Source organism: Lemur catta, chromosome 4 (assembly GCF_020740605.2).
Source record: "Lemur catta isolate mLemCat1 chromosome 4, mLemCat1.pri, whole genome shotgun sequence".
Taxonomy (NCBI): Eukaryota; Metazoa; Chordata; class Mammalia; order Primates; family Lemuridae; genus Lemur; species Lemur catta.
Genome location: NC_059131.1, coordinates 35,283,224 through 35,308,457, shown reverse-complemented (window position 1 = coordinate 35,308,457; position 25,234 = coordinate 35,283,224). Strand labels below are relative to the sequence as shown.

General features: G+C 43.4%; 1 non-coding gene across 1 annotated transcript; it reads left to right on the top strand.

Annotated features, from left to right (window-relative positions):
• The first annotated feature begins 1,345 nt into the window (after nucleotides 1-1,345).
• LOC123637566 lies at nucleotides 1,346-1,452 on the top strand. The gene has a single exon (XR_006734934.1). It is a non-coding gene; the product is annotated as a U6 spliceosomal RNA (small nuclear RNA).
• The last annotated feature ends 23,782 nt before the right edge of the window (nucleotides 1,453-25,234 follow it).

Below are 25,234 nucleotides of genomic sequence, written 5' to 3'. Positions count from 1 at the left end.
AAGTTACCTGGTGGAGGGGGCCGGGCAGACAGCGTGTGTGAATTCATCTGTGTCAACCTCTGCGTGCCTCAGTCTCCTCATCTCTAAAACAGGGATAATAATTGTGCCAACATGCATGGTACATTGGTCAAAGGAAAACCCTGAGATAGAGGCTTCAGAAAAAGAAAGAAAAAAATTGCTGGCAATGAGCACAGAAGTTAGACTTCAGGACTGGCCCTCCAAATACAAAACATAACAGTAGTATTTTAGTAAAACAAACCATATGCAAAACTACTAAGGCCACTATAGGGGGTTGAATGGTGGCCCCCTGAAAATATGTTTATGACCTAACCCTGGAACCTGTGACCTTATTTGGAAAAATGGTTTTTGCAGATGTAGTTAATTTTAAGGATCTTGAGATGACATCTTCCTGGATTATGTGATGGGCCCTAAGTCCAGCGACAAGCATCCATATGAGACAGAAAAGGAGAAGACAAGGGAGGCAGAGACGGGAATGATGCAGCTATAAGCCGGCCAGCACCCAGAATCACCGGAAGCTGGAAGTGGCAAGGAAGGATCTTCTAGAGTGTTCTGAGGAGCATGGCCCAGCTGAGACCTTGATATTGGAGTTCTTGCCTCCAGAACTGTGAGAGAATAAATTTCTGTTGCTTCAAGCCACCAAGTTTGTGTTAATTTGCTATGGCAACTAGGAAACTAATATGGTTTACATTAGTCTGTTCATGGAAAAACAGTAACTTTCTCACATGATTATCATAGTCACAAAAGCCACACATTTTTAGACATCAGCATAGCAAAAGTTAGGGATAGAATTATTTTTGTTAAGGAGTCCAGGTTCACCGGAAATAATCGAGGTTTATTATTTGGGGTATCACAACCAGTCAGGGTCTTGCCTGCTATTTTGCTTTATCTCAGGGTGCAGAATATTTTGTTTTGTTTTTGTTTCCCTGACCGTTATATTAAATGTTTGCTGACTTTGGAAGTAGGGCAAACTTTTGCTTCTACAGGTTGTGGTGAGATTAAATCAGTTGATAAAGGTAAAGGCCCTTAGAACAATATATGGGACTGTTAAGCATCCTGTGTGTTAGCTATAGCTACTCTTTTTTGTTCACTTATTTATTTGTAGCTAGGACTGCAGATGTGCCCCACCATGCTGGCTACTTTTATTTTTTAGAGACAGGGCCTTGCTGTATCACCCAGATGACCTGGAACTCCTGACCTCCAGCAATCCTCTGGCTTCGGCCCCCCAAAATGCTGGAATCACAAATGTGAGCCACTGCACCCAGCCATGTGTAACCATTTTTTCCTCTAATTGAAATAAATGCTCAATTCCATTTAAACATAGGCCATGCTTGCTTTGGCAGCATGTATACTAAAATTGGAATAATACAGAGAAGATCAACATGGCCTCTGTGGAAGGATGACATGTAAATTCGTGAAGTGCTCCGTATTTTAAAAGTAGGTAAACAAACATGAGCCAATTTTGGTAGAAGAGCCACGAGTACTGGACCCAGTTTCTGTGGGCCCCAGCGCAAGAGACCCAAGTTAGAGGTCCCTGCTTAGCCTCCCTCCCTTATGGTTCTGGAACTCTCTTGCCTCTCCCTAGGTGAGAGGTGGGTCCAGTAGCCATTCTTTGCTCTACTTTTAACAAGAAAAATTTTGTTTTTAGAGAAAGGTTAGGGAGTGTGGCTGGGAGTTGAACAACCCCCTATGGGAGCAAAGCCCACCAAGGTCTCACTGGGTCCTGGCAGGAAGGGAGGGAAAAGGGGTGGGGAACAGCTGGGTGAAAGCTGGGGTGACACAGGCATCGTCAGGCATCTCGGGCTGAGCTGTGACCAGGGGCGGAGCTGCATGTGCCGAAGGGCCGTCCCACAGAGCAAGGCTGAGGACTGAGGATGTCTGGTCACCCCGGGGGCAGCTCAATCATGGGATTCAGATGTGACCAGGGCGCACATGAGCCCAGAGGAGCACAGTTGCTGGAAGGCTGGAGCCTGGCCTGGTGTTAGAGGGGCTGTTCCCATGGGGCCAAACATTGGGACCTTTCCAGAAAGTTTATTTATTCATTCCTTCATCCAGCAGGCATTTCATTCATTGTGTCCATAGATATTCACTGAGCACCTACTATGTCCTTCTCAGGCACTGAGGCTATAGCAGGGAACAAAACCGACAAAAATCCCTGAGGAGCTTATGTTCTAGTGAGGGAGACAGAGGGCAAACAAAGTGAATAAGTGAAATACTTGGTAGGTTAGTGACAAGTGCTAAGGCAAAACAGCCAGTAGGGAGGAGGTTAGGAAATATCGGAGAGGGATATTAGCCCCTGGAAGGCCTCGCAGGAAAGGTGACATTTGAGTCAACACCCCAGGGAGGTGTCATGGGGTGAGTCACGCAGCCTCTATGGGCAGGAGTGGGGAGGCCCAACCCTGGTAACAGCCCATGGGAAGCCACGTGGGGAACAAGCGCCTGGGTTGGGTTTTTCTTTTTGCAAACAGAAATACAAAGTGTTCCCTTCGTGTGTGTTTATAAATGAAAACTGAGCATCATAATAAACTATATTCAGTAAATACAAGATACATGATTTTCAAATCGTTACCAAACTTCATCTTCTTTCTAAAAGATTGTTTGTATGAATTATAAATCATAGCATAGAATGGAACCTTGGCAACCCTCTGGTGTTAGTGTGTTCCAGACTTGCCAGACGGTAAGAATCCACTGGGGGGCTTGGTATAAAGATACAGATTCCAGGCCCCCATCTGCACCCCCATCCAGGGAAGAGTTCTGGGTCTCTATGTTTAATGAGCACTCTGGGTGATTCTGTAGCAGGGCAGTTTGGGAGACACAGATAGGTTTCAAAATGAGGAAATGGAGGCCCAGGTAGGGGGAAGGTCTTGCTCAAGGTGGAACTGGTCTGTCAGGCAGAACCAGGAATAATCCTTAGATTTCCCAACTCCCTTGGTGGATGAAAGGTTTTTGCCCAGCACCATGATTGCTTACAATATTTAAACTCGGGATACAACAAGGCACAAAACATAAAAACAGACACCAGGTCAGACATCTGTTAGCAGCGCTGATGTACCTGGAATGAATTATTATACTAGTTACTATAACTGATCACTGAACTGAGTGCTCCGGGAGCCAAGTCCGCAGGGAAAATGGGTTGGGTTATTCCATTCACGGGGTCCAGCAAAATGATGCATAACCATTTCATTTGATAAGAAAAGCTTTTTCCTTTAACAAATTTTAAAACTCTCCAAACCCTCAGTCTGCGATTATGGCAATTACAGGAGAACAGGGAAAACAAGGAGGGAGAGAATGGCAAAAGGAGAGATCTGCCCTCCCCCAGGCAGCATGATTTCTTCCGTGTAATTGATCTCCCATGGCTGGCGTGGAGTTTCAACCCTGTCAACAGCTGTGAGTGACTCTCTGTTCGAAGGGACTTCAGGATAAACTTCCTGAAAACAGATCTTTCTCTGATGCTGCCAAACATTCTTCACCATAAACGCTGTGAGGCCTGGAAAGAACAAGCAGGGGGACCGTGGCTGTCGTGGGCCTTCGTGGCTCCCCTGGAAAAGAGGGATAATGAAGCCGTGACCTCCTGAAGGGGTGGGCAGGGCGCCTGCCCGAGGCCCCTGCGGCTGCAGCATCTGTGACTCACTGCCTGGCTGATCTGGGCAGGAGCAGCTCCATGGGATTTGTGTGTGCGCGTGAGCGTGTGAGCTGCGTGTGCGACGAACACCCAGCCACACGCATGGGAGCTCAGATGCCACACTCCTCCTGAGTCCTGCGGCTCTGTGACCACGTCTGTGGCTGCAGCCGCTCCGCCAAAGCTGGACTCTGGGGAAAAGAAGTTGCCCTTTCCAAGCCTGCTGTGTGGGCCTGTGAGGAGACACACAATTGCCTTTGTTGTTTGTTCTTCCTGTGTGGGGACAAAAGCCCTTTCAGTGCTGTGGAATGTACAAGCAGTTCCATGCCTAAGGGCTGCCAGGCGCTGGCCTGGGATCTTGCAAACAAGGAGGCATGGGGAGGACTGACCACTTCAGCCTGAAGCTCCCGGTCCTGCCATGTGTCCGTAGGCTGGGGACTGCCAGGAGGGTCCCCACGGCCTGCTCCCTCACCACGGTGTGCACCTGCACCGCCTGCAACAGCCCTGCCTAATCATGGCCTGGGACTCTGCAGCTGGCTGCAGGCGGGCATTGGGCCAGGCATGGGCTTTGCTACCTCGTCCAACCTCCCGGCTCGTGGTGTCACCCCGCTTTGCAGCTGAAGGAACTGATCTTCAGGGGGGCGGGCCTGGGAGGACAGTGCTGAGACAGAGGGGCGAGGGCACCCCTAGGAAGGGCGGGATACCACCACTCCTCGCTCACAGCTCAGGATCAGAACAGGGTCTCCACCCTCAGTGTTTACGCTGTGATCTGAACTTTAAACAAAACAACAAAAAAAATACAACTTTGGTGGGGTGGGAGGAGGGGAGCAAAGAACCCGCTACCATGAAACCTAACAGTGGCACAAGTGGCCTTTTCTCATTGCTATTTACATCCGTGGGCGTTTCCATCCTCCCAGAGCCAGAGGTTCACCGCAGAGAACCTGTTGCCAAAATGCTGTGGGGCTGCGCTATTTTAGGAGGAAAGTTTTCCCAGGTTGTTATTGTCTGCATTTTTCTCATCAGGGTTGGGCAAGTCAGCGCACCTGAGCCAATCATAGTGTTGAACTTTGCTCTAATTTCAAAACACGTGAGCAAGTGCCAGTGGGAAGTGCTGGGAGGGAGCGGACTGGGCGGTCAGTCCCCAGGGCAGCCCCAAGCATCACCCCCCAGGTAGGCAGAGTGGGGCTAACAAAGAGGGCTGGGAAACAGATTTGTGGGTTTGAAAGCAATTTGCATTAGGTCTGCAGATTGCACAATCTTGCAATCTTACAAGCAAGAGAGGAAGAAAAGAGAGAGGGACGCCAGGGGAGACAGGTGTGGGATCAGACGGGCTTTTATATGCCATCTTGTTTAAACAAGACTCTTATCAAAGAGTAATCCTAAACTTTGTGCTTTCTTATTACCTCGGCTCCCCGGGGAACGGGTATGTGACTTTTGGATTCCATGAGGGAGGATTAAATTGCCATTAGAGATAGGAGCCCCAGTAAGCAGATAAGGTGGATGGAAGTGGGAGGAGGGGCTTCACCTGTGTCCTGTGGGGACGTCCTTTGCTCTTAACTATCTAGACCATGTCTGCCCTGCAGGAGCTGCACACCAAGGCTGAGAAGCAAGCTGCCGCCCAGCCGCAGAGCAGCACTGGAGGCTGTGTGTGCCTGCTCTGTGCCCAGCCCCAAGCTGTAGGTGCCAAGCAGGGCTGGGAGCCAGAGGAATGAGCTGTGCCGTGGCTGCCCAAGGTGCCCAGTCCCGGTGGTCATGCACGTGCAGGGCATTCACTTTTGAATGTTTGTTAAATCACTATGATGTGCCTAACACTCTGTCTCGTGCTCTGTCAAAAACCCTAAATAGTTGACATATAATTAAATGTGCATTTACTGTTTACCAAGCTTACAGAACCGTGTTAGAGAATGAACCACCACGGCAAGTGAGGTGGTCGAGTGCATGGGTCAGGTGGGGAGTGCTCAGGCTCTGCGTTCAAACTGCCAGGGTTCAAAGCCCACCTCTGCCACTTAGCTGTGTGACTGGACAAGTTACCTCTCTTTGCCTCAGTTCTCTCACCTATAAAATGGGAATGATTTCTAGGGTGGTTGTAAGGTTAAATGTAAAGTGCTTAGCATAGCTCCTGAAACATAGTAAGTGCTCAATAGACATCAACCATCATTTATTATTTTAATTGTTGCTATCATTATTATTATTATCTAACACTCTTACTCCTGCCCTTCAGATGCTCACAACCTAAAGGGGAAAGTAAATAAGGCATGTCCTGAAATACCACACCAACTGACCTGGTTATTGCTGATAAATGTGCCATAAATGTCAGAGTAGGACAAAGACCCTTCAAGCAGGAGTCACTAAAAAAGGCTTCAGGGAAGAGACAAAGAACTGGGCCTTCAGCATCGGGTAGGATTTAGTAGGTGAGGGCCTTCTAGCTGGGAATAAATAGCATATCCTAGGATATGGAGGCAGGGAAATGCAAGGCATGTTTGTGGGGTGCCAGGTGGCTTTGGCCTGGCTTTAGTTAAGTCCCTGTAGGGGCGTTGTGAGAAATAAAGTTGGACGTTAGGTGAATCAGTGCCAGGTGGTAGTATCTTGTGGAAGCAATTGGAAGGCGCTGGGTTTTGAGAAGGAGTAGAATCTGCTTGTGTCTCTTGCCACCTGGTCCGCTGGAGGGTAGGGCACATCCAATGTGCAAAACAGCCCCTTTCCCATTTCTCCCATCCTTGTGGCATTTAGGATCAGCTGGGAAATGACCTGGGGATGGGGATGAGGTAGGGGAGGCTGCCATAGGTCACTGAATGGAGCTAAAATTGGTCTGGAACTGTGCTAACACGGTGGCCATGAGCCCCTGGTGGCTATTGGGCAACTGGACTGTGGCTGCTCCAAACTGAGAGCTGCTGTAAGGGCAAACTACACACCAGATTTCAAAGACAGTGCGAAAAAGAAAATACAATATCTCATTAATAATATTTTTAATATTGATCATATGCTGAGACATTAATAGCTTGGATATCTTGAGCTAAATAAAATGTCAGATATTATAATTAATTTCACTGTTTTTTTTTTTTGAGACGTGTTCTCACTCTGTCACCCAGCCTGGAGTGCAGTGGTGTGATCACAGCTCCCTACAACCTCCAGCTCCCAGGCTCGAGCTATTCTCCTGCCTTAGCCTCCTGAGTAGCTGGGACTACAGTGTGTGTCACCACAACTGGCTAATTTTTTTTTTTTTCGGTAGAGACAGGGTCTAACTCTTGCTCAGGCTGGTCTCGAACTCCTGGGCTCAAGTGATTCTCCCACCTTGGCCTCCCAGAGTGCTGGGATTATAGGCCTGAGCCACTGAGCCCGGCCTTTTTTTTTTTTTGTCAAGAAAAGTGCAGCACTTTTCGGAGCAAAAGGGAAGCAGTAATGAGTTCACAGCTGCTACTAGCAGGAAGCTGGTCAGGAAGGGACTCAGACAAGATGCTGCCAGTCCCCCGGCTTAACATAAAGCAAATCTCAATGGAGAGAGGTGCTCTTGTGAAGGCTGGAAAAGCTCTGTCACAGTCCACGTGTGCAGGCCTGACTGCCGCATACTGAGGTAGTGTGGAAGTTAAGTTAAGGGGATTTGAGAGTCACAATTTATCATCTATGTGTCCTTGGCAGATCATCTGCCCTCTCCAAGCCTCAGCTTCCTCACCTGCTGTGGGACTGCAACACCTTTAAAGATAGTATATACTCAGTAAAAGCAAGCTGTCATTGTCATGGAGATTTAGTCTTTCAAACATCTCGGTAATAGGAAATTTCAAAAAGATTCCTAGGCTCCATGATGGATATTGCACAAGCCTTTCTTTCCAGAATAAACTGGAAGGGAACAGGTTGCAGGAAGGCCTGCAGGGAGGTGGAAGCCTCGGCTCCGCGAGGTCACTCAGCTGCGCAGAACTTCGTTCCTACACTGCCCTTGACATTCCATTCCCCGTGTCAAAGTCCCTGAGTAAAGTCTGTGGTTCCAAAAGCTCTAATTAGGAAAAGCCAGAATAATGGTAAACATTTTCACAGAGCTCTTATATCAACAACTTGCCTGGCACCGAGGGCAAGAAAACAACACGTCATCCTCTGAGCATCCCAGCCAGCGTTCATCAAGGGCTCTCGTTGGCTTGATGCCAGTTCTAATTGGCCAGCATTTCACTGCCCAACTCTGGGACAATCACAGTGTGGTGTTTTATTGCTAATGGGCTCGATGTTCAGGAGGAACTAGAACATTTTCTCATCATTCTTGATGTTGGTATTAAAATTGCGTCATAGCTTTCCACATGTTTTTGCTTGTATCTTTATTTTAGGTGTTTTGTCTCCACTCAGAGGCCAGGCCATCCTTGTTAGCTCTTGGCTGGCTGTGTTTCACCTGTTCTTTCTCCCCTAGTGGCATTTTCCAGGCATGCTGAAGGAGGGGCTGGTGAATAAGGACACCACCCACCACAACTGGGCCCTGGAGTCTGGCCAGAGGATGGTTTCTGTAGGGCTGCAGGTTGCTGTCATAGAGCCCTGAGCACGGGAGCCCTGGTGGTGTGTGGGAGATGGAAGTCAGCTCACAAAAGACCTGTCGAGCCAGAGGAAAATCACACACAGATTACACACACTATCACAATGTTTTAACCCAACGGTTCTCAAAAAGGTGAATAGCATTGAGGTTGAGAAACCCTGGGCTAGGCTGACTCAGCGATGCCCTCTATTAAGTGCCCCAATCCTCTTTCCTACCACTGCTCCCTGACACATGTCCCTGCTCCTCTCAGGCAGGTCCTGCTGTGTTTCTAGACCTGCCTTTCTCAGTTCTCGCCTCTGTGCCTTCGTGCCTTCGTTCATGTGGTTCCTTCTGCCAGGAATGTCCTCATATGCACCCACCTGAGCCCTGCCTTTTCTTCAAAGCTCAAGCATCTCTTCTCCTGGGAATTCATCTTCCACCGCCCTAGTCACTGTGACCTCTCTGACCTTCCTCCAGTGCAGTGCCTGGTAGGACAGCTAGTATGTGGCATCTAGATTGTAAGCTCCCTGGGGACAGGAACTGGGCCTTGAGGTATTTGTGTCCCATGCTGCGTTTAAGGCTCTCAGGATATACTTACTAGTAACTAGATTGAGTAACTCAATCTACACTCTATATTGTCCAAAGTTTTTCTTCACTGTTCTATTGAGAATTGTTCCTACATTATAGGCAAAGTGGCTGAAAGGTAGAAGACTTGTTTGGCTGAGGTTTGAGAATATCTTTGATGTAATAGGATTTGATCTGCGTGGCCCAGAGATGGGAATTTCATGACTTTCTACTTCTTTAGACTAAACAGCCACCAATCCTGCCTGTAAAAAAATCTGTAATGACATCTATGAGTAAATAAATAACGTAACACTGTTTGCCAAACTGCATGCCCAGAAGCAGAGTGGCAAGGACCCGAGCTGCCACGCTTCCTAATTTCCCGAGGGTCAGAACAACAGCATTGTCAGCCTGAAAAAGTGGCCCAGGCCAGATCTTTATGACTTAGGATATTTGATATTCCCTTTGATATCGTACTGCACTGTTTGAGCTGACAAATCTTTTTTCTTGTGTGTGGGTGTTAGAGTGGGGTTGCACAGTAGGGGAGAAAAGAAAATTTGAAAGAAAAAGCATAGGCCGCAGTGTCAGATGTGAGTGTGAATCTCAGTTCTGTTATGTGCTAGCTTTGAGATTTAGGCAGTTTCTTCCCCTTGCTGAGCCTCACTTTAGCTTCTCATCTGTAAAATGGGCATTTAGCACCTACCTTGTTCTGGTTATAGTGGAGATTAATAATGCAAACTCGCTGGCATGGAGTCTGCTGCATGAGTAAGCTTGCAATGAATGTTATCTTTCTCTCCTTCACTTTCCTTCCATTGTCAGCCAACAATGATGTGATAACATTAGTGATAATAGCAACAACAACAGTATTATAGTACTTTACATTTTTGAAGAGTTTTCATGTTCATTTGAGATTCTTTAAAGTAGCCAAGACAGGGATTTTTAATTTGTCAGATGAGAAGACAACTCCAGAGTTGGAATTGCAATGAGGGAATATAAGTAATATAGTTATAATTTCATTGAGGTCCTCTCTGCAAACATAGAAGTGGGTTGGTTTCCTGCAAGTTAGCCTTCCTTCCCTACAACTTTCTCTTTTTCTTTCTTTCTTTTTGTTTTAATTTGCAGGTGGGTGGAAACATTATGTTCCTATACATTTTTTTCCCTTAGGCAATCTCATTCACACACTGATCTATAATTACCATCTATACGTAGATGACTTGTACAAGGATCTTCAGAGTCCTCTGAGTTCTAGACTGGGACATCGGCTGGGCACGGTGGCTCGCACCTGCAATCCTAGCACTCTGGGAGGCCGAGGCAGGAGGATAGCTTGATGTCAGGAATTCGAGACCAGCCTGAGCAAGAGTGAGACCCCTTCCTGTGAACACATTTGGGACAAAAAAAAAAAAAGCATGAGACCCTATCTCTACTAAAAAGAGAAAACTTAGCCAGGTGTGATGACATGTGCCTGTAGTCCCAGCTACTCAGGAGGCTGAGGCAGGAGGATCCCTTGAGCCCAGGAGTTTGAGGTTGCTGTGAGCTAGGCTGATGCCACGGCATTCTAGCCCAGGTGACAGAGCAAGAACTCATCTCAAAAACAAACAAACAAACAAAAAAACATAGACTGGGACATCCAGCTGCCTATTCATCATCCACTCTTAGAGTTCTCAAATGCACCTCAAGTTGAACAAACACCAATCTAATCCTGCAGCACTCCTGCTTAACACACTTTCATTCTTTCCATTGTTCTTAGGAAAAGGAGATTAACATAGCTGTGTGGGATGTCTTCCAGCCCCTGCTATCTCTCTGGCATCACTTTGCATCAGCCCCTTATGGGGACCCACTTAGGACCACAGGTTAATATGAAGATTATTTTAAACTGAAGACATTTGGGATTCAAGAGATGTAGAAAGAAGCCTTTTTGGAGCTTCCCTTGTCTGACTAATAGCAGAAACTTCTGGGAAATGGAGCTGTCATAAATTCCCTCTTCAGAGCAGTTTCTATTCCCAGGAAGATCAAGAATAAGCCTACATAAATCCCCTCAATGGGGGAAGTTTTACAGCCATTGAAGAAAATTGAAAGACCACTCATACCTGCATGAATAAGCATTATCACAAACTTTCTTATCTCCCCTTTGTTCTTCTAGAAACCCATTTGTCTTTCCTAAATAAACCCATTTGGTCTTCTGATAGAGGCCTTTTCTCCCCCTTCCCTTTTCCCTACTATTAGGTATATAAGCTTCTAACTTTAACCAATTTTTTTTTTTTTTTAAGACAGAGTCCTGCACTGTTGCCTGGGCTAGAGTGCCGTGGCGTCACCCTAGCTCACAGCAACCTCAAACTCCTGGGCTCAAGCAATCCTTCTGCCTCAGCCTCCTGAGTAGCTGGGACTACAGGCATGTGCCACCATGCCCAGCTAATTTTTTTTTCTATATATATTTTTAGCTGTCCAAATCATTTCTTTCTGTTTTTAGTAGAGACAGGGTCTTGCTCTTGCTCAGGCTGGTCTCAAACTCCTGACTTCGAGCAATCCACCCTCCTCTGCCTCCCAGAGTGCTAGGATTACAGGTGTGAGCCACCACGCCCGGCCCTTTAACCATTTTTTGAACTACTTCTTTTGCAAGCTCCTGTATGCATAGAAATAATTTTTTCTCCTATTAATCTGTCTTTTGTCAGTTTAATTTGCAGACCCCTAGGTACATAACATAAGAGGATAGAGGCAAACTTTTTCCTCCTTGATACCCCCTTGATCTCCATGCTCTACTACCCTGGCTTCCTTTTAGTTTAGTTTTTTTTTTTTTTTTGAGACAGAGTCTCGCTCTGTTGCCCAGGCTAGAGTGCCGTGGCATCAGCCTAGCTCACAGCAACCTCAAACTCCTAGGCTCAAGTGATCCTTCTGCCTCAGCCTCCCGAGTAGCTGGGACTACAGCCATGCACCACCATGCCTGGCTAATTTTTCTATATAATTTCTTTCTATTTTTTCAGTAGAGACGGGGTCTTGCCCTTGCTCAGGCTGGTCTCGAACTCCTGACCTCAAGCGATCCTCCTGCCTCGCCTCCCAGAGTGCTAGGATTACAGGCGTGAGCCACCGCGCCCTGCCCCTTTTAGTTTTAAGATTCTTCCTAGTGCAGACCTCTGCCCATACTCTTTCCTCTGCCAGCATGATTTTCACTCCCCTTGATACCTATTTAATTACTTATCCTTCAGAAGTTGGTTCAGTCAGGACCTCCCCAAGGAAGCCTTCTCTGACTTCCCAATTAGAGGCTCCTGGGGCATCCTATACTTTTCCTTTATAGCACTTGTTACAGTTGCAATAAAAAAAAATTGTGTGATTGTTGTATGATCTTCTCCCCCAATAGACTGTAAGCTCCTCAATGGTAGGGATCCTGCCTATTTTTGTATTCTGGCTAGTGTTAATGGAAAAAAATCCAAACTTGGTAAAATAATTTAAAGAGGTTTATTTGGAGCCAAATGTGTGTGACCAGCCAGGAGCACATGGCTTCAAGAGGTCCTGAGAAAATGTGCCTACGGTAGCTGGGTTATAGTTTTGTTGTCAAAACCACCAGGGGGTTTTGGTCTAGGTCCAGTTGCTCATCACACAAAAATCCCATTATTGAGACAACAAGGATTTCCAAGGAAGGTTGTCTTACTGGGAGAATAGCTGACTCAGATTCATCCCAACTAAAGGATATCATGGTTTGTTTTGCTTGTTTGTCTGGATTCTGTTTGGTTTGGTTTTGAGGCTGAGTCTCACTCTATCATCTAGGCTAGAGTATAGTGGCTTCATCCTCACTGCAACCTCAAACTCCTGGTCTCAAGTGATCTTTCTGCCTCACCTTCCTGAGTAGCTGGGACTACAGGCATGTGCCACTGTGGCCAGCTAATTTTTCTACTTTTTCACTAGAGACAGGGTCTTAGTCTTGCTCAGGCTGGTCTCGAACTCCTGAGCTCAAGTGATCCTCCTGCCTCAGCTTCCCAGAGTGCTAGGATTACAGGCATGAGCCACTGTGCCCAGCCTATCATGGGCTTTTAAAGGAGGACCCATATACCTTGGGGCAGGTCATGATTTATTTTACAAGGGGCTGTATCCATTGAGGGCAGGTTATGGGGGACGGTGAATCTTGGTGTCAGGAAGTCTGCCCTGAAGACTTCAGAATCTCAACTCCTTTGTCTTATAGAAAATCCACCATTTCAGGTTGGTGTGCTGGCTCAAGCCTATAACTATAATCCCAGCACTTTGAGAGGCCAGGTGGGAGGATCAAGGGAGGAGGCCAGGAGTTCAGGTCCATCATTTCTGGGAAACAATTCCAAGGGTCAAGTAGTTAGTTAAGGGAGAGGATTATAAAAAACATATAGGGGTTTGTGGACCAGTTACAGTTTAGTTTTATACATTCATGGGGACAGGAATTACATGTAAGATCCTAAGTCAATACATGGAGGGTGTATATTGGTTTGGCCCGAAAAGGCAAGACATCTCAAAATGGGGGTGGGACCTTATGGGTTATAGGTGGGTTTAAAGATTCTTTGATTTGTAATTGGTTAAATAAATGAAGCTTTGTCTTAAGGGCTTGGAATGTTTTAACTTAAGACAAGGGTGTTTGTTAATCAGAGACAAGTCACAGACCTTTACTGAAACTCAAGTGATCTGTTAAGTGAATTGATGGCATGCAGCTGTGGTTTAAGTTTTGCCTTGCATAGCCTTAGGCCTGTTAATAATTTAGTATCTTATTGTTACAAAGAATATCTCCAAAAGAGAGGGGACATGACTAGACGCATCTGACCTCCCTTCTCATGGCTGGCAACTCAGCTTTAGGGTTTTTCTTGGGTCCACTTGGCTAAGAGGGGGCCCATTCCATCAGCTGTGGGGCTTAAGATTTTATTTTAGTTCACACTAGCACAAAGTAGGCAGTTGAGAAAAAACTACTAAGTGAATGCATGTACGAATACAGAGGAGAAACTCCACATGTGGTAGACTAGAGTTATTCCCTCCAGGATACCCCTTTCAAACCCAAGACGCATGGACACTCTACGTCTCAGTTCTATGAAGGTTAATTATATAGCTAAGGCAAAACAATCTCAAAATAGCCAATGCTAGTGTGAGAAAAGTTGTTATGTAACAGAGGGAACAGCCTCAAAAAGGGTGAAATATTTTATGAGTTGTCTATTTAAAACCCCCAAACACTCTTTTTGGGAATTAAAACCTGCATCCCTGCCCAAGGCCAGTAATCAGAGGGGCAGGGGAATGTTCTTTGTTCTTTGTACCACAGAAGATGGCTCAGTGGAAGGAGACTGTCTTCGCCGGAGATGCTATAGTTAAACAGCAATAGCCCAAAGCTGAAAACTCCTTTTAAAAGCTCTGTATTTCTGCTTATAGGCAGGGCAATGACACTTTAAGACAAGAGTCTGCCATTCTCCTCATTTGCTGTCAAATTAATAAACTTCTCTTTCCTTCTCCTCAACCCACTTGTCCTTTTTCTTCTGATGGAGGCTCAGGGACAAGTGCCAAACTTTTGGTAACAGTTACTCTATCAGGGCAACTGTCCTGGTCAGGGATTAGATGACAGTTTACTTGAGAAAGGTTGACCTAGAAAAACATCCTGCAACATGCAACATGAATGAGAGAACCTGATCAAATCTAAAAATAGCTAGATCACCGAAATTGGAAAAACTTTAATGAGGATTCGGCCTCTCTCCTTGCAAATTCTACCCCTGTGGAGACATTTGCCCTTTTTGCTGGACTACAGAATCCCAGAATGGTAGAGCTAGGAAGTGATCTAGTCTACTGCTCTTGCTGTAGGGGCTGCCCCAAGGCAGAGAGGAAAGGCTCCTGAACTCACCAAGTGGTTCTTGCCTTTGCGCAGGAATGAATTTGAAAGTGAGCCAAATAGCGACAGCAAGTTTATTGAGAGGCAGACAACAGATCCACTCCACAGACAGAGTAAGGGTCATTTCCAGAGCAGGAGGGGGACCCCTTATGGGGCAATGATAATATTTTTAAATGTTCAAAAACCCCACAGGTGACCAGCATTGTCTTGAGGTCAGACCATAAAGGTTAATCAATAAACTGCTGTCACAGAAAGGTAAACACAGTTTGCAAGGCATCTGGCTTAGGAATTAATCCATCCTCAGTGGTCCTGGGTTGGTGACTTGCTGGCAATTTCCTTGTTCAGGGTGATTAGGGTCTGGCATCAGTCAAAGTGGCTGCACTTAGGCTCTCTCAACCTCTCTTTTCTGCCTTATCCCTACATTATTCTCATTTAAAATAAGAAAATTAGGTTCAGAGGTTTAGTGATTTCTCCTATATCACCCAGGTAGTCACTTGCAGAAACAGGGCTCAAACAGGGACTTTCTACCTTTTCCACCACAGTGATGCTTGGGTTTGACACCACGTAGGGTTTTAGGCATCTTAGATGCTAAAGACCCTGCAAGATTCATGTTCTTGTGAGTCACCCAAAAGGGAGACAGGTGAGAGGGAGTTTATTTATCATTTCTCTGGTTCACTGTTACAGTAAGCAAAAGTCTCGGTAGGGGAAATCTGGGCAAACCACCCAAGATCTGAGTAGAGGGTACTTGGAATGGAATGGAATATGGCAGATAGAGGACAGGAGCTTGGATTCTGAGGACTGCTTTTAGCTTTGCCACCGGATAGCTTGGGTTATCACTTAGGCAGCACATTTGTCCTTCTAAACATTTGTTACATGGGTTAATAATACTGACTTTGTTTATTGTGAGACTCAAATAAGATAATGTACCAAAGACCTTTAGCACAATGTCTGGCATCTGGTGTTCAATAAATGGAGATATTGTTCATTTCCATTCCAATTTAAACTCATAAAGCTTTGAGGGAACTCTGCTTTAAAGGCAAGCAATAGGGAAGCAAAGCAATTACTTGGGAGAGGAAACCTCAACCTTCCTCCCAAATGATACATTCTTTCTTTAGATATGTTAATACTTTTAATCAGATGGCAGTCAATTCCTGCAGGCCAGCTGAGTCTCTTTCAGTAACTTTGCATATCTGTTCTCTAATCCATTAGTCAAGGGTTTACAGTTCAACAACTGGAGCGATCTTGGTTCCCTCATTCCCAAATTTTCAAGTAGCCTACCTATCCTGGTAACACCCAGCCACAAAGAGCACTTACCTTCATTAAGAACTTTGGCGACCCTGAGATTTGAGAAGATTGAAGGGGTCCAGAATAAGCCTTTGTGGCATAAAAATCGTTTTGAGTTGAAGGCATTTGAGTTCCTGAAATCTCTTATTTACCTAGAAACAGAGGCTTCCAGAAGAACTCAGTTGTCATAAATCCCCTCCCTGGGAGCAACTCTGATTTGAGAGAGAAGTTGGCAGCACACCCAAACAGACATTATCACAAAACCATCCTACTGCCCATCTGTTCTCCTAAGGGCCCATTTATCTTTCCTAAAAGTTATTTGTTTTTCCATAAGTGCTCTTTCCTTTCACCCCCTCTAAGAACTCATTTGTTTCCCAGTAAGTACTCCTCTCCCTCCCCTTCACCTATTAAAATGATACATAAGCCCCAAATTCTATCCACCCCTTTGAGTTGCATTTCTTTGTAAACTCCTGCATGTGACTCAAATTCATCTTTTCTCCTGCTAATCTGTTTCTGTCAGTTTAATTTGCAGGCCCCCTATACTAAACCTAACAGGGTAGAGAAAAAGTTTTTCCTCCCCCAAAAGGTCATGGTACCACTCTCCTATTTATAAGTTAAAAAACAAAACATATAAAATAAATGTAAGAAAGCGTAAATTTTCTATTACGACTATTTGGTATTTTTTTTTCTTTCTATCAAACATTAAATTCTTTCAAAAGCCTTTTTCTGTGTCCTTTGGTGCCTAAACATGTCTGTCTATTGTGTAATCCAGGCTTGGGCATTGTTAGTACTAATTTTACAGACCAGGAAATGAAGGCTAAGAGTTCAGGGCACACGGCAGGTAAGGAGTAGAGTCAAGATCAAATCAAGGCCTATTTGATTCCTACTACCTACCATTAGTGAATCCTTTAGAATGTTCCAGTTCTTCATGGTGATCAAGGGCACTGAGGTAAACATCTCTGGGCATAAATTTTTGGGCGCATACATCTCCAAATACCTCTGAGCCATAGGGGTGGAGAGATGTGATACCTTTCCTCACCCATGATAAAGGTCAAGGCCAGAAGTCCTACAACAAAAGATAGGTTAACAAGAGAAAAGCATAACAAATTTATTTAACCAGACTTTTACATGACATGGGAACCTTAAGAAATGATGACCCAAAGACCCAGAGAAAAACTGTCCATTTTTATGCTTAGATTTGATGAAGAATGGACAGCTGTGTAGAAATGTAATTGGACAAAAAAGAAATGATCCTATAGTAATAGACTGAGTGGGGAGGCCCAGCAAGGTCTGTTTGGATTTCTTTTGGCTTCTCTGTGTGGCATTCCTTCTTTCCAGGTACAGGGCAGAACCTTTTCTGGAATGAAGTTCTTACAATCTACTTTCAGACAAGGTGGGTCAGAGAATTTCCTTATGGCCAGCTCCTACATGGGAAGGTGGGGGAAGTTTAGAGTAATATTTCTAGGTTTTTGACTGGTTTTGGGGAAGAGAGGTTTTGGTTTCTATGACCCACCTTGGGGAAGAGGGAATCTAGTTCAATGGCCTGACTTGGGGGAGAAAGGGAAGCAGGAGAAGGTCATGTCGACCTGAAAAAAAAAAGACATTAGAGGAAAATATCTCCAAATATGTTGAGCATATTTGGGAATGAGAAATGAGGATTATAACCTGAGATGCCCAGAGTGGCCAGCCACAGGTGCATCCAGTGAGGGAAGGGTAAAGAGAAGCTTTTATTGGCAAAAAGGGAGAGGTTTGCATAAGCTGCTTAGAAACAGAGTTCATTGGTCCTGGAGGCTCAAAGCCAGGGCTGTCATTGGTTCATCGATTCATCATTGGTGGAGATGCCATTACTGGGCAAGTGTCCTTTTGAGAGCATCTTATCTGAATTACAGCAGTCTTAAAGAATGTCGAGTGATGAACCTTGCCACAGAAACATATGAATATCCCCAAAAGCAATCACAGCAACAACAAAAATAAATAAATGGGACCTGATCAAATTAAAAAGCTTCTGCACAGCCAAGGAAACTATCACGAGAGCAAACAGACAACCTACAGAATGGGAGAAAATATTTGCATGTTACACATCTAATAAAGGGCTGATAACTAGAATCTATATAGAACTCAGGAAAATCAGCAAGAAAAAAAATCAAACAACCCTATTAAAAAGTAGGCAAAGAACATGAACAGAAACTTTTCAAAAGAAGAGAGACTAATGGCCAAAAAACATCTGAAAAAATGCTCAACATCTCTAATCATCAGGGAAATGCAAATCAAAACCACAGTGAAAGGCCAGGCATGGTGGCTCACGCCTGTAATCCTAGCACTCTGGGAGGCCGAGGAGGGAGGATTGCTCGAGCTCAGGAGTTCGAGACCAGTCTGAGCAAGAGTGAGACCCCGTCTCTACTAAAAATAAAAAGAAATTAGCTGAACAACTAAAAATATATAGAAAAAATTAGCCAGGCATGGTGGCGCATGCCTGTAGTCCCAGCTGCTCAGGAGGCGGAGACAGGATTGCTTAAGCCCAGGAGTTTGAGGTTGCTATGAGCTAGGCTGACACCACGGCACTCTAGCCCAGGCAAAATGAGACTCTGTCTCAAAAAAAAAAAAAAAAAAAAAAAAACAAACAAACCACAATGAGATATCACTTAATTCAAGTGAGAATGGCTTTTATCAAAAAGTCCCAAAACAACAAATGTTGGCATGGATGCAGAGAGATAGGCACACTCATACACTGCTGGTGGGACTGCAAACTAGTACAACCTCTAGGGAAAGTAGTATGGAGATACCTCAAAGAACTAAAAGTAGAACTACCATTTGATCCAGCAATCCCTCTACTGGGTATTTACCCAAAGGAAAAAAAGACATTTTATAAAAAAGATACCTGCATGCAAATGTTTATAGCAGCACAATTCACAATTGCAAAGATGTGGAAACAACCCAAGTGCCCATCAATACATGAGTAGATTAATAAAATGTGGTCTATGTATACCATGGAGTTCTACTCAGCCATCAAAAAATGGTGATTTAACACCTCTTGTATTAACCTAGATGGAACTGGAGACCATTCTTCTAAGTGGAGTATCACAAGAATGGAAAAACAAACACCCCATGTACCTACCATTAAACTGGAACTAATTGATCAACACTTATGTGTACATATGGAAGTAACATTCATTGGAAATCAAGTAGGTGGGGTTTGGGGGGGGGAAGGAGGGAATGGATAAATTCACACCGAACGGGTACAGTGTACATTATCTGGGTGATGGGCACACTTATAACTTTGACTCAAATGGTACAAAAGCAATTTATGTAACCAAAACGTTTGTATCCCATAATATTCTGAAATAATAATAATAAAAAAATAAATATATGAATACGTGCGAAACGTGCAAACTGTGCAAAGCAGGAGATGCATGAAGGATGTAAAGAGATTTCTGGGATTTTTAGAAAGTTCCTGGAAATGGTTCTTATCTCAGACTTGTAAGCATGAGCCTCCTCTCCTTTGTGACTTCCTGGCCCTATTTTGTCTGGGCCTGACAGTAATTTTATCCTGGTATCTGCAACTTTCACAGTCGGAAAGAGGAGACTTTGCTTCTGAGGCCCTTCCACAGTTCTTCAGTTTGAAGTATTCAGCATACCAATATGCCACACTTTGGGGTATCATCCAAAAAGTAGAATAAGCTTTTAGATGTGGAATTTGAACTGAAAGCCTAGGACTGCTTTTGACATCTGACTGTTTTATAGTTATCTGGTAATATTTTCTCATTTCTTAGAAACCAGAAAATCTTACTTTTGATTGTTGTTTCTACTTTCCAGAAAGAAAGTTTTGCTCAGAGAAAATTATACAAAATTTGTATATTAGTCAGAGAGATGTTTGTGTAGTCTTTTAATATTATATGACAACATTTCCTAATTGGCCCAGTGAAGGTCAGCTGACTGTCCGAAGGAATATAACTTTATTTGAGTAACGATTGTTACTTTGTTTTAACAATTTCACAATTTTTGGAGGTCCTACTGCCTCATAAGGCAACTTGGCCACTAAAGTAGAGAGCAGCCCCTAGCTCAAGGACCTCGCAGTAAATAAAACTTTGAGAGCTTTGTGCCTCCCTATTGCAGGGTTGCTCAACCAACCAGTGAATTTTTCCAAGATATGGCAAATGTAGCTCACTTTCAGAACCTTAGGCATCAAAGTTTGATGATCATACCTATCTGTCCGTTGTGATTCTGAGTCATGTCTGTCTGCCTGTTGGAAACTGGTAGGACTTAGTTATTGTCTTTCAGAGTCTGAAAGACCTTGTCTGGGCCCCAGAGGTGCTGTGCAGAAAAAAGTCCTGGTAGATGAAGTTGGAGGGTGAATGTCTGTCTTCCAGCTTAAAGGCTGGAAGTCTAGGTAAGGGTCTGGGTTCCCACTGCTTGTGCTGGGAAGTCTGTGGAAGCCTCGAAAGGTGAAGTAGAGTTCTGGGTTCGCAGGCTCCTGTCAACATTTCTTTGTTTAAGAAATTCTATGGGATGGAACCATGAAGCATCCCGAGAGTGATGGGGAGAAAGTAGTGGCCTAGCCTTCTGCCTGTCCAGTTCTGTACTCTCAGAGTCATGTATCTGCAGAGATTTATTTTTGTTTGGTTGGTTTTGTTTGTTTTTGTTTGTTGGTGTTTTGCTGAAGGCATAGTGTTTGTGTCTGTATTTGCATTTGGCCCATGGCTGAAGTAGCACTGAAGCTTGTGGTTCTTGCTTGTGCAGCTGTAAATGAGAAACACCTTTGCCCTTCCCCCCAGAGAAAAAGTAACTGGCCATATATGATACAGTTTGCAATTGTAGCCCTGTCTCTCTGGGGTTGGATCCTTTGGGGAGAAGCTTGGTTGATAGCCTAGGTAAGGAAAAACTTTTTCTTTACTCTCGTATGTTCTGTGCCTAGAGCCTGTGGATTAAACTGACAAAAGACAGATTAACAAGAGAAAAAGGCATACAAATTTAATTGACATTTTTCATTTTATGTGCAAAGGCTACACAGAAAGTAAGTGAAAACCCAAAGAAGTGGTTAGACCCAGAGCTTATATATCACTCTAACAAAGGGCAACAAATTGTGCAAAGGGAGCCCTAGACAAAGGAAAAGGGGTTTGGGCTCCTAGCAGAGGTAGATTGTGGGAAGGCAAATATATGGGGGCAACTAATGGCAGGTAAGGGTTGTTTGGTAAGGCTAGTTATGCAGACTCAAGTTTGGTGCAGTTTCCAGTGATAAGAATCAACTCAGGTGATTAATTGTGTAAAAGAGGGAGACACTTTTACAAATGGGAATTTATGTTGCTTTTACAAAGGGAAATTTATGCCCTGCTTTCAGACAGAAATGGGGAGGGCAGAGAGTTCCTCCTATGTCTGCTGTTTCTTAATTGCCTTCAGCTGAAATAATCCTTATGCCAAAGTAGCATATTTTGAGTTGGCATGTTCTGATCCCTTCAACAGATTGTAGGAATCTGTCATTTTTACTCATTATAGGGATCTTAAGAGAACGAAAAGAAATGCAAATAGGCATCAAGCTAATAATTAACAGTCTCTTCTAAAAATGTGCTCAGGATTTGTTTTAATCAAGTATGGTAGACACAGAAATGATTATCATGAAGAAAGAAATTTATTTTACTCACAGATCCCTAGAAGCAGTTGGCATGCCACACAGGGCCACGTGGGGAAACACCAAGATTGGTCAGGAGGCAGAAATGGGGAGCATAGGCCAGAGCCTTTATTGGGATTTTTGCAGGAAGGAATGAGGCAAGATAGGTGTGCTGAGTAAATTTAGGATTGGATGGTTTTTTATATATTTATTTGTTTTTAGAGACAAGGTCTCACTCTTTCACCCAGGCCGGAGTGCAGTGGCCTGATCACAGCTCACTGTAATCTTGAACTCCTGGGCTTAAGTGATCCTCCCACCTCAGCCTCCTGAATCACTGGTACTACAGTCAGACACCACCAACCACGGCTGATTTTTTAAAAAAATTTTTTGTAGAGGTGGGATCTTGCTATGTTGCCCAGGGTGATCTCAAACTCCTGATTTAAAGAGATTCTTCTGCCTTGGCCTTCCAAGGTGCTGAAATTACAGGCATGAGCCACCGCACCCAGCCAGGATTGGATAGTTTGAATAATCTCAGGGTCTCTGGGATACAGGAGTGGTCCCAAGTTGTCTGGTACCTGGGCTTGGAGTGATTTAGGGTGGAGAGATTATTGGCTTGGTGTTTGAGAGTTTGAAAAACGAGACAGTTGAGGTGTGGGCTTTGGATTGATTGGTTTTTGTGTTTGCAGGGCAGTTATTTGCTCTCTGGAAATTAGTTAGCCCTGGAAGAGGCAGTCTCTTTAGGATCAAGGCCTCAAATGCCAGAGCACCAAGAATACAGAAAATAAGAAAATATAATCAATATGCAGTCATAAAAAATGTGCTAAGGAAAACTTCTATGAAGTATTGTTAATATTTGATGAATGCAGAATTATATCGGGATCCTTGTTCATTAATACTCCTAATAAAGCTGAAATCTTGAATAGATATAACTGACTTGATAATTTTGGTTTAAAAACAGTTATATGGGCCGAGCGCGGTGGCTCATGCCTGTAATCCTAGCACTCTGAGAGGCCGAGGTGGGCGGATTGTTTGAGCTCCCCTGAGCAAGAGCGAGACCTCATCTCCACTAAAAATAGAAAGAAACTAGCTGGACAACTAAAAATATATAGAAAAAATTAGCCAGGCATGGTGGCACATGCCTGTAGTCCCAGCTACTTGGGAGGCTGAGGCAGAAGGATTGCTTGAGCCCAGGAGTTTGAGGTTGCTGTGAGCTAGGTTGATGTCACAGCACTCTAGCCCAGGCAACACAGTGAGACTCTGTCTCAAAAAAAAAAAAAAAAAAAAAAAAACCACAGTTATATGTCTTCATCTTGATTTTATCACAATGTGGAGTACAATATAAAGGTATATTTCATTTTGAGAAGACTTGGTTTGTTTTGTTTTGTTTTGTTTGGAAAACTAATTAATTTGAACTTTCTAATTTTTTTTGATATCGTTTTATGGGTTAGACCAGGGATGGGAAATCTTTTCATGTTGGAAGTTGGCATTAATATTAACTTATCTGTAATCAAATAAGGCCACATTCAAGAAACTTCAATTAGATATACTAAAAAATGCACATTATTTTGTAAAAATCTACTATGTCCTTAATAATTTCAAAAAATGAAAACTATTTGTTAATTTTAAAGTTAACTTTTTAATGACTTTTTTGCGTCTGCTTTTTGTTATAAAGCATTTGAATATTTGGTTGCAGCGTGGTGGTCCGCAGTTTCAGTTGATCCTCTAGATGGGTATCAGTCCTTTGTGACCTTCAGGGCATCTTGATTTGGGTTAGGTAGGGGAATATAGATTCGCAGCCATAAGTGGTTGAAAAGCAATAAAGCATTTTTGGGGCATGTTGCTGAAGGCATGGGGTATTCTGCATTTTTCCATATTTCAATCTGATCTTTCTTAGCATCAAACAATGACTTTAAAATGTCATCTACTGAGAGCTCAATCAATTCCATCTGTAGTTCTTTTTTTTTTTTTTCTGATCCCCACCCCATCTGTAGTTCTTTAGGTGCTTTGGTAACATAAACTAGGTGAGGTTGAATGTTATTATAATTTGAGTGTGATGTCATGATTCTCAAAGTCAGTGAAGCTTTCATTGTATTCTCCAATTAATAGGTCTATAACAGCTGCGTATCCTTCTGACGATTCGCACATATCATCTTGTTCATCAATGACCTTTGCTAACTGGGGAAAATGTTCATCCAAAATTTCTTTTTGAAGAAAAAATGTTTTGAAAATAGATATTTTTTTTCCTAAATGCTTGGATTTTTTGTCACATACCATATTTAGACTTAGTTTGACCTTGCAAAGAAATATTTGTTTTTGATTTGACACGGTATCACACAGAAATACTGCCTTCCTATAGGAAATTTCTTTCAATAATTCACATTGCTGATTCCGTTCTTCATAAAATTTAACTATCTGTTCTCGCAAGATAAAATTTTGGCTAACACTTGTCCCTGCGATAGCCAATAGCTGACTCACTTTGGAATGATACAGCAAGTCCACACTGAATACCTGGTCCTTCAACTTCAGCATGTTATGAAGCTGACGATGCCATGTTGCATTTGCAGGAATATAGTTAACAATACTTATAACTTGTTGCAAAGTGTCACCTAAAATAATAACTTTAGCACAGAGATTTTGCTGATTCAAGATACAATAAAAAGAAATGAGAACATCTGAATCTGTTAATACTTTTTTTATCTGTGCAATAAACTCTTCACGTTTTCCTGTCATGGAAGGTGTACTGTCCGTACACACACTCACTAAATTTACCAAATACAGTCTGACTTCACAACATTTACCTTGAAAGTTGTTGAAGATGTCTATTCCTGTGTTCCGTTTGCAAGAATGCCCAAAGCGAGTAACTCTTCGTAGGAAAGAAAATTTTCTGTTATGACCTCAATAAAGTATAAAACCTGCACCAAGTCAGTAATATCAGTTGGTTCATCCAAAGTGATTGAATAATATATATTTTCCTTTTGAAATATTGCATGAAGTTGTTCTGTTAAGCTGAAGGCTAATTCATGCTGCCGATCAGTTCAGTTCTCCTTGAAAGAGGCAGTTGTTTGTATTTTGACATATCATCAAGGTCTAAGCATCCTATAACTTCAACAATGCATTCTTTCACAATTTCTACATCATTGAATGGCTTCCCTTTTTTCCTGAGTATATAAGCTATTTTATAAGTTGCTTTAGTGGCGTTATTTCTAGGTCCTATTGCTGCTTGAAAGAATGGTCTTTGCTTTTACTTTTCATCTTTTAACTTCTGCAATACCACCTTTTGTGCCTCTCCCTCTAATTTAAAATATTTGTGGTTCTTATGAGCATTATAATGCTGATGAGCACAGAATTTCATTAATGTTGATATTGCAGTGTCACAAAGCAAGCAAATCAGCTTTAGCAGAAACAGGATAATATTGCAATTCCCGATCCTCATTAAAAAATCTGTTTTCTTCCTTCAACGTTCTCTTGGCCTTCTTTGACATGATGGGCTATTAAGCAGACAGAATTAAAAAATACTATTGAGCTGTGCAACTATTCATAAATTCCACTTCAAATGGAAACACAATGTACCATAGTCAAAAGCTAATAACAGATTGGCATATTTGAACCCATAAACTCTCACCAACCAGCCTGGTATGGTAGTGGCACCCGTTAGGCAGGGAAATTAGAACTAAATCATGAGTGTAGCAGCCTTCAACTTAGCCCTTATGGCTTACTAATGTTCTAAGTGTGCCAGTCAATCTGGGAGGATTATTTCATTGAAATTTATTTTATTCTTTGGTATTGTAAATATTTTCATTTTAAAAATACAATAAAAATATAAAAGATGAACAAAAATGTATT